The 10,000-nt window shown below is 39.4% G+C and overlaps 1 pseudogene; it reads left to right on the plus strand.

Annotated features, from left to right (window-relative positions):
- The first annotated feature begins 9,510 nt into the window (after positions 1-9,510).
- The window catches only part of LOC137968751 (reticulocyte-binding protein homolog 2a-like), a 2,988-nt pseudogene continuing 2,498 nt past the window's right edge, over positions 9,511-10,000 (plus strand).

Consider the following 10,000-nt stretch of genomic DNA (forward strand, 5'->3'; position numbering starts at 1 on the left):
TATGTTTGTAGCAAGCACTTTTCAGGAGAAAGCTTTGAAGTCAATTTACGAGGCTGTCTAGAGAATCGTCTTCAACCTCGAAGCCACGAAAAAGTTAGTGTCTTTTGTTTATCGTTCTTCTTCAAGAATAGTTATTTTAATCATTCAGTATAAAGTCAAGCATTCGTATGAGACTTACCGCTACTAAAATACCACTATCTTTTAAATGCGTTTAAGCTCATAATTAAGTTATAGCAAGCTGGCTTCCCCATTACTTTGAAGACGTGTGAAAATTGAAGTAAAAACGGGGCATGAAACATGCGCCTTAACTGTTATTAGCGGAGCTCCGCGTGCGCCGAGCACCATAGTTAAGAAAATATGGTAACCCATCGATGCGAGAAAAATTTTGTTTTATAGCCATGACGTCATGAACGTCCGTACATACGTTAGTACGTCCACCCCTCCATGTATGCCAATGTGACCAGTATCATGCTAGTTTACAGCATACATCTTTGATATTGGACATCCATCTTTTGATTAATTGACACCTGTAAAAACAAAGTATCATGTGACCATATTGCTGGCTCAACCTTAGAGCTCACCGATGTCAGCTGTTTTTTTTTTTAAGTTGACCACTGACCAGGTACTGGTTTGCGATTGGATTGCAGGCTCAACCCAGGTTAGCTCACCTGAACATAAGCGAGGCTTCATTTTCCGCACGTTTTCTGTGGCTCAACGCGGCTACACGGCCATACTATATATAAACAAAAGTTCTTACACAGTCAACGCTTTTCGTGTTCAGGTGAAAAACAGTTTGGAAGATGTTTTCTTTCTGCATTTTTCACTGTTTTCAATCCAGTTTGACATATCATGATATCTGTGGTCCACACTGGTGGCTACGCAGTTATTCAAGTCAAGCATCAGCGGGATGTAAAGTTAAAGCTGAGGGTTTATTTTTAATTTGCTTAGAGCTGCTTGTTTCTCTGTACTGCAATTTTTGGCATATCTTTAGAAGCTCTGACAGGTTACATGATGCCTGGAGGACCTATGTCTAGAACAGAAAGGAAAGGACAGAACGAAAGAGAATGACAACCACAAAACAGACTACCAGTCATAGCTCACACTTAGCACACAAATTCTTTCCTTGGGCACTAAACCGTTTGTTCTTTTTAAAAGTTGGTTTAATCGGTTCTTCCTTTGTTCAGGAATGAGAATCGAATTTTTATTGTCAACTGGAATTAATCTGTACTCTTTTGGACATAAAGAAAAAGTTGATTTGTTTGTTTGTTTTTCTCTAAAATGCCAGCAAACAAGTGCTTTTTTAATGCATTTGCCCAACTGGTTTTTGTTGGGCCTCGACAGTGAAAAGAACCTTTTGCCCTTATGTTATAAACACATAATCGCAATGAGTTCTCGTAAAATAAGGGAGAAATCTCACTAGCTTGTGTATTCAGAAGTTTGTTTAAAGCACCCAAACGTTATTTAAGTGTTGAAGCAGATCGTGTTTGAAGTTTCTCCTTTCTTGGTTGCGTTGCCGTAGTTTGCCGATTCTTGTACCAAGCCAACCTGGCATGTTTCAATGAAATACATCAAAATGTGAATGATCTTGTTTTCAGAGATAAAGTGGAATAAAGTACATCAGTAAAACTCTTCTTTGACCTTGAACTGACAAAGTTGTTTTCATGGCTTGTAATTTTTTGATTACTATTCGCTGGCTATTGACAGTTGACTCTAAAATGGCTTTTTTTCCTTTTCCATTCGCTCGCTGAGGGTGTGCTTGTTTTCTTTTAAAACTCATTCGGTTCAAGAAAAAATTATTGCCAAACTGGTGAATTACAAAGTAAATTTCACTGGAAAAACCAATGTCGCACTCATCGCTTCCTGATTCATGCGATATCAGTTTTTAGCGTAAAATTTACTGTGGGATTCACTAGTTAGGCAATGAATTTTTCTATAGAAGAAAGCAAAGAAAATGATTTAATTATTAAAGCAGCAACCGAAAACATCAAAATGCAGACAATTCGAAACCTTTTATTTTCACAAACCTTACAAGCAGTAAGAATAAATTACCACGGAGGTTCGCTTTAAGGCTTGGCTAAATCTATATATTATGTTGATGCAGAGACGAAAGAAAAATAGACATACATCGATGTACTGTATTTCTATGTATATTTTGTTTGAACAAATAAATCGATCAAAATGCCAAAATTAAGTTGGAGGTATTATTTCGTTTCCCACGTACACACAAAGTGTGAAGTACATGCAATTAACTGCTTGTTGTATCTGGGTATATTTAATGCATCACAAGCATTTATTTATACTCTTCGAGGAATCCTTTTGCTCTACTACAGGCAGTTCTAGAACTGTTGAAACCTGATAATGGTCAGAGTACTCCTGCCCAAAGTACACTTACTCCGGCACAAGAGTCTAAATCAAACATGGAATTACTGGACTACAGTGCCCCTCACAATGCTCCACCAGTTTCAAGGAGTGCTGATCGCTGTCTCACACAGCAACTCAATGCTGTTTTGATCCCATCATACTTGTCAATGTTTCAACACAAACTGATGATGTACCCACTACAGTGGCTTCAGATAATTCAAGTAATGGCAGTTCTCTAGTTAAAACTCAAGCAAGTTTCACTGTTCCTGCTAAACAATGGAAGATATACCATTATTGTAACTATTCAATGTCTGTCCCAATGGTGTGAATGAATGAATGAATGAATGAACACGGTAAAAATATCAGTATGACAATAGGAAACAAAGAAGAAATTCATCTTAAGTAAAATTTTCTATTAACTGGTTTACATATTTTTTTTTATTTATATATATATATTTTTTATGCAATGCAATTTTATTTACAACTACAAAATTTACACTACTTACAGTACTAATATTACCCTTACATTTATACTTACAATATATTTGCTAATTATGCTACTTATTATTTTTTCTCAATTGTAATTCCACAAACAAAACAAATAACAAATATAGCTAACAATAAAATAAGTAAATAAATAAATAAACTACAAAAGAGGTGCCCAAGTTGTTTCGAATTTATTTAGTGACTTGTTTTTTATAGCTATCATACGCAGGACGTCTAACTTGCTATTTAAACGTAAAAGAAAGCACTCAAAGCTCAGCTTGTTGTCACAGACACATGTTGTGAAGATGTAATATTTGGCGATGATAAGAATGTAATTGAGCACTCTCTTATTGTTCGCATTTTGGTGCCAGCAAAATAAAATCGCATTTACTGATAGGACAATTGTTTCAGAAAATTTTTCTTGCCACCATTGCGTAAATTTTTCCCAAAATAGGAGGGATTCGCTGCAATTATATAACATGTGGACAAGCGATTGTTTTTCTAACTTGCACAAAGAGCACATGTCATCATCTACAAGGCCAGCGTGAAATAAACTGGAGCGTGATGGCAAAATATTATGCATTATTTTATACTGGAAAGCAATAAGCTTCGTTTCGTCTGTAATTAAGAAAGGGAGTAAGTAGACGTCGTGAATGTTCTCTTTGGTGAATCCATAGTTTAGAACTTTGCTTTCATTTGTTCATGATACAAAAGTTTTATCAAGGATGTTTTTGTATGCAGTTCGAGTGCTAGGATATGTTGTTGGCATGGAAGTTTCGGGAGAAGCGATTTGTAAAGGTCTGTTTAAATTCCGAATTGATCTTTTCCACTCGATTGGAATAGGATTTATAAGACCGTGGTACAAGGTGAATGGTGTATCAATGTTAAAAGAAACTCCCGGTTTACATTTAGTAGGTCCTGGACCTGTACAATATCATGATGAAACCAGCTTTTGTAAAATAAAGGTTTTTTGTCAACCAAAATATTTTGGTTGTTCCAGGTAATTTCATGTTCTGGGGTTATTCTATTACCTGGCATCAGTAATTTTACATATTTGCCGTGTGGGAGTCCCAACAGAGAGCCATTTATCAATTCTTCTCTTGAAGTTGCGTAGAGATTTTGTAGTGCGGATATCCTTAGGAAATTCGTTCCAAAGAGAAGCTCCGCTATAACTGAAGCTACGCTTGAGGTAGTCAGTTCTTGATTTCGACAAGTACAATTTTTGACTTGCGTCACGAAGGTCAAAGGACAGAGTTCTCGGAGTGAACATGTTACAAAGATAATTTGGGGCGAGCTTATTAACGCATTTGTACATTAAATTTGCCTTTTGCTTTGTCCTTCTAACTGATAAGTTATCCCAGCTGAGAGAGTTGAGAAGATAGTTAGGGTTCGTATTATAACTTGATTTAGTAATTACTTTAGCAGCGCGATTTTGTAGTTTTTGTAGTTTCTCACTCAGCTGTTGGGACAAGCCATCCCAAACAACACTGCAGTAGTCAAAATGTGGTTCGACAAGACCTTTATATATTTTAATAGCGGTATGCATTGAGGTAAAAGGTCTGACTCACTTAAGTGCACCGATACTGGAAGCGACCTTTTTTGAAGTTGCGTGTATGTGTTCCTTCCAGGATAGGTTTTCATCTATGTTCAGTCCGAGAGCTTTACTGTGATCTGTTTGGTTTATTTTGACAGCCTCTTCATTAACATTTATTGTCTTTTCATTTAAAGACTGCAATTTTTGACACGAGCTAATGACCATAAACTCAGTTTTTGCCACATTGAGGCTTAACTTGTTAGCTTTGAGCCCGAGATTAACGCTTTTCAGTTCAGTATTGATTTGGGTCTCAAGACCAAGCATTTCAGATGCAGCAAAGGTAACATTCGTGTCATCAGCATACATTCTAGGAGAGCCTAAGCTTAAGCAATTTGGTAAGTCATTTATATAGATCAAAAAGAGTAGAGGGCCAATTATTAGGGACTTTAACATAGAGGACACGATGTCTACAATACGCGGCCGGAAGTAATTTTTTCGGAGACGAGCATTCTGCGCATGCTCATGTTGGCCTGTCATTGCGTTGAGCTGGCGTCTGGAACGTCAACCTGAGCACTTTGGCGTTGTGGAGAAAACGTGAGTAGTCAGCTTTATATTTCTTCAAAGAAATTGATGTATTCGCCATTTAACTTTTAGATATAGCAATTAGAACTATATTTATGCTTTTCAAGGAAAGATAAGCGTGGAAACTCATGCTATTTTAACGTTATTGGCGTTTTTATTTAGGTTGCACACTCGCCTGAAAATGGCAGAGCCTTCAACATGTTCAAGTTCAACCAAACCTCCGAGGTAAGCTTTAGTTTGGCCTAAATTCCTCATGTGTCGGTGGGATTTTCTTTTTTTAGTGTTTTTCTGCTTTGTGTGAAAATTACTGCGTAGAATAATGATAGGTTTGGCCGAGCCCTTTGATTTAAACTTTAGGTTTGGGCAAATTTGTTGCAAAATTTAGGATCCGATGTCTCTAAATAGTTTTGGAAATTGATTTACGCTCTGGTTGAAGTACCGTAATTGTAAGATTATTCTGCAGATAAAATTTTAACATTTTAGAGATGGGAGGAGTCTGGTTTTGACTTCTCCATCCATTTTGCAATAAACAAAATCGTACTTTATTTCCCTGCATACACATACTGTAGTTTTGCAAATGTGCTTAGAAATAAAACACATATGTGAGCTTCCCAGAAAACACACAGACGTCACCTTTAATTAAGTAAAAATATTTATCAGAGATTGACTTAACGTTGTTTTGGTAGATCTTGGAGGATTGGCTAGCCACCCGATCCACCCTGGGATACCTTTGTTTACAGCGCTCCCAGCTGCGACCATTTTGGTCGCCATGGCGAGTGAATTATCGGCGAAAGTCGCCATTTGGTGACCAAAGGATATAAGCTCAAAAGAATAAAGTTGACTTCACGTTTTATCGCTTTTTAACTGAATCATCGTTAAATTAAAGAAATATTACCAAGCTTTTCTTCTGTGTAAATTCAATGATGAATCTGTTCCTCTTGCATGGCAAGACATGTGTACAGTTCTGGCATAAGGATCTGCGTATCGCAGCTTCGAAAACTCAGGTGGGAGAAACTGGGGAGAGCCTAAACTACTTCCAGCGGGGGTTGACTTACACCCAGGCCACCCCGACAGAAACAGTTAAATTTTTGACACAAAAGATGGCAAGTCGTATGCTCTTGTAAGTTGCGTTTATTGCATTTTTTTTAAAATAAAAGCTGTTTTTATTATATTCATCAATAAAAATACTTTTGTTGGAGTAAATGTGTTTCATGAAGAAATATTAAATTTTCCCTGAGAAAAGTTAAGTCAGGCACTTTTCACGCTGATCTGGCTACACGTAGCCTGCAAGAGAATTCAGTTTTATCGGCTCTAGTTTCACAAGCGTTGTGATTTGTGAAGCTAGTGCCGAAAAAACCGGATGCTCTCGCAGGTTAGGCAACACGTGGAGTTGATGGTGCTGTGCACAATTACTAAAAATAGATAGACCCCTTGGTGAATGACAAAGTTTACATGCAGTCAGCTCAAAGGCTTTGTATGAGCGGGATTTGTTTTGGATATAAAAAATCAGAGGTAAACGTGATATTCTTGCAAAAATATCAATAAAAGCCACATCAAAGTTTTCGGCAACACCACTTTCTCCCGAGACTTCCCCATACCACATTCTCATGCAGATAAGACAAAGAGGAGTTCTTTGTCTGAATCACAGCTGGAGGTCAAATGTCTGTGTAGTCTTTTATGCGCAGCGCTGCTGTCAATAAACTGATGTGAAATCCCCATTCGCGCGTAGCTGGCTGTCATTTGCTTATTTCTATTGCTCTTGCTGAGGAAATAGTAATGAAGAATGACAGACTTCGAGAGAATATTTGAAAAAGTACGTGATCTATTCGCAAGCAGCGATCCGTCAGCAACCGAAAAAGTCATCAAGTTAAAGGGAGAACACAAGGAAATTCTCCATAAGAAAAGCATCTCGGAACTAACCTTCAACAACTATGAAGAAGATTCACTTGGAACAGCATTGATTCCGGATGATGAAAATCTTCCACATGGTCTACGGGCTCTTCAAGTTTTCGGGTACGGGAATTGTTTGTATAATTCTGTGTCAGTTTTAATGAAGGGAGATGAGTCGGCAAATGGAACTTTACGATTTCTGACTGCTTGTGAACTATTTTTAAACGCTGAATTCTATGCTAATCACGAAAAGCTCTCTGAAGCAAATGCGGAGTGTTCCTACTCAGAGAAAACACTGTTTATTTTAATGCTGACGTCGCCAGGCGAGAAAGAGTGGCAGTCAACCATACGTGCAGTTGAAGCCGTAAAAGCAGAAGCTATGAGTGCCTCAAAAGACAAGGTTTGGAGCAGTGTTGTACATTTGATGGCATTAAGTACAGTGTTAACACGGCCAATTTTTTCTGTTTACCCAAACACAAACCCCGCTTTGAGACCACTGATCCATGGATTGGTACATCCTCGCGTAAGCAGTGCCGGTGACGTTTTGCCGATCTACATTTTGTGGTCAAGAGACGGCAATCTTGACAATTGCTCTGGTGCTGTATATCAGCCAAACCATTTTGTACCACTGGTGTGTAATGTTTGTACGCCCAAGGATAACACAGCCTCTGCTACTGCACCCACGGCTCCAGTTAGTGTACCTACGGCTCCTGTTACTGCACCCACGGCTCATGTTAGTGTATCCACAGCTCCTGTTACTGCACCTAGTGGCGGGAAAAAAGCTCCAGCGATCGCAATCACCAGTTTTTTTTCCCCAAAGTCTAAAGGCAGCGCCACTATACTGAAACCAGGCACCAAAAGGCCCAGGGCTTCATCTGAGATCAGTGATGAAAATGATGTAAAAGTTACAAAACATCCCCGTACTTCCACTACACATAGTGATACTGTTACGCGAAAGTACAACGCCAATTGGAAGAAAGAATTTACCTGGGTAAACTTTGATCCACAAAAAAACGTGATGTATTGCACATTTTGTCAAGAGGCTGGCGCCGAAATAGCAGGCAAAACAGACTTTGTCACCCGCTGTACATCATTTAAGAAAGAAACCCTATCCATTCAAGGAAGGAGCCATCGTCACACGCGCGCACGAGACCATGTACTTGGTAAGCGGAAACCAGCATCAGAAGGACCATTAAGTGCAGTTTTCCAAAAAATGCGAAGTCAGAACGACAAAGATGCGCAAAAAGAGATGACGATCAAAATAAATACAGCGTATTTTGTTACAAAGGAGGAGCTTCCTTTCACGAAATATAAAGGGTTAGTGCAGCTACAGTTAGTGGTACTCTTAGTTGCGTCATGATACAGAGATAATTGCTGGCCGTGTGGATTGCTTAGTGGCCCGGCTGCGACTTAACCTATTTCACCTGTATGGGCTAGCTAGCAGGTTGTTTGTGTACAGCTGACCCCTTACCTCAGCTGCCTTGCCTTGACATTTTGTTCTCGACTATTTAAAAGACATAAAATAGCACGACAAGAGATTCGTTTGGGAGAAACCGAAGATTAACATTTGTCAAGGAAAATCGAAGGAGACTCTGCTGCAACTTTTAATTTCTCGCAAACTATCTCGTGTGTTTGAATCGTGCTACTTTAAAAACTCAGAGCTGCCATTTTTTTTGTTTACAAATTATATGCAAACTACAGTAAAACAGCTGACGTAGAAACAAAAAACAAGTTTCAAATGGTATTTGGCCAAGCTTATAGATTAAGTAATTGCTGCCTTTATTTGAATTAGGTCTTGTCCAGGCCATTGAATCAGCATTCGGTGATTTAGAGGTACCAAACTGGAAGGAAAAGTTGACTGGATTTGGGGCTGATGGCGCCTCTGTAAACATGGGCCATAAAGGAGGTGTTCCCGCATTACTTAAAAAGGATGTTCCCCATTTCCTTGAAGTCCACTGTTTTCCTCACCGCCTGGAGCTTGCTCTTCTTAGCATGCAACGGGATTGCCATCTGGTGACTCAAGTTTACGACGTCCTTCATTTGGTGTGGAAAACATACCACTACAGCCCAAAAAGCAAGCGAGATTTGAAGACCCTTGGAAGCCAGCCTGGAATTGACGTGTTGCAGCCAACTCGAGTGAAAGGTTTTCAAGGTGGTTACCACATGTCAGCAGAGCCCTTGACGTGTTCATTCAACCAGTGAAGGATGGAGATTTGGCAAAAGATGAATCGCAGTATGCAGCTGTTCTACAGCACATGGAGCACTTAGCCTTAACGTCTCCTAAAGCAGAAATCAAAGGCAGTGTGGCCCAGTGGTTAGGGCGCTTGCCTTGAGACCCGGAGATCCCGGGTTCAAGACCCGCTCTGACCACTCGTTGAATTTGTTCCTGGTAGTCCCTGGTTCAACTTCCCGGCTGCACTTGTAAATAGCCAACTGGTTTGCCTCTGGCCAGTTGGGATTCTTAGCAGTTGTTGTTGTGTTCTGTCGTTTCGTTGATTGTGTTTCATTGGCCCTGAAAAGCCCCTATGGGGAGCGGTCAATTAAGTATGTATGTATGTATGTATGTATGTATGTATGTATGTATGTACGTATGTATGAATGTTGCTCGCGCTATGAAAAAGGTTTCCTTCCTTGTTTTTTGCCATTTTCTTGCTGATATGTTTCAGATTCTTGGTAAACTAAGCCTGCATTTCCAACGAAATGACTTAATACTTCCAAGCGCTCTTGCTATTCTAAAGGAAACAGTTGAAAACATTAAGAGCCTGCCTAAACGACCAATTCCCGGTGGAAGAATGGAAACCCTTCTAGCAAGTTTCGCAAAAACGCAATGTGAGCCACCAATGTTTCAGGGAATTCAACTTACCAAATCAGGATCGGCCAATGTTTGGAACATTGCTTCCCAAGTTCATCACAGTGGCAGTGACGAGGTTCCCAAAAGCATTGAGAAAGCAGTACAGCTTTGCCTGAAAGGACTTGAAGACAGGTTTCGGCCATTGCTTCAGCACAAGTCTGAGAAAACTGCTACAGTTAATGGGGTTATCTCAGAGTTGACTGTCTTCAACCATGATGCTTGGCCTACAGATATGGAAGCCCTTCTTGATTTCGGCAGAGAAAAAGTCGAACGTTTAATCAATTGGTTCAAAGTTC

The sequence above is a fragment of the Montipora foliosa genome, chromosome 8 (assembly GCF_036669935.1).
Source record: "Montipora foliosa isolate CH-2021 chromosome 8, ASM3666993v2, whole genome shotgun sequence".
Classification (NCBI taxonomy): Eukaryota; Metazoa; Cnidaria; class Anthozoa; order Scleractinia; family Acroporidae; genus Montipora; species Montipora foliosa.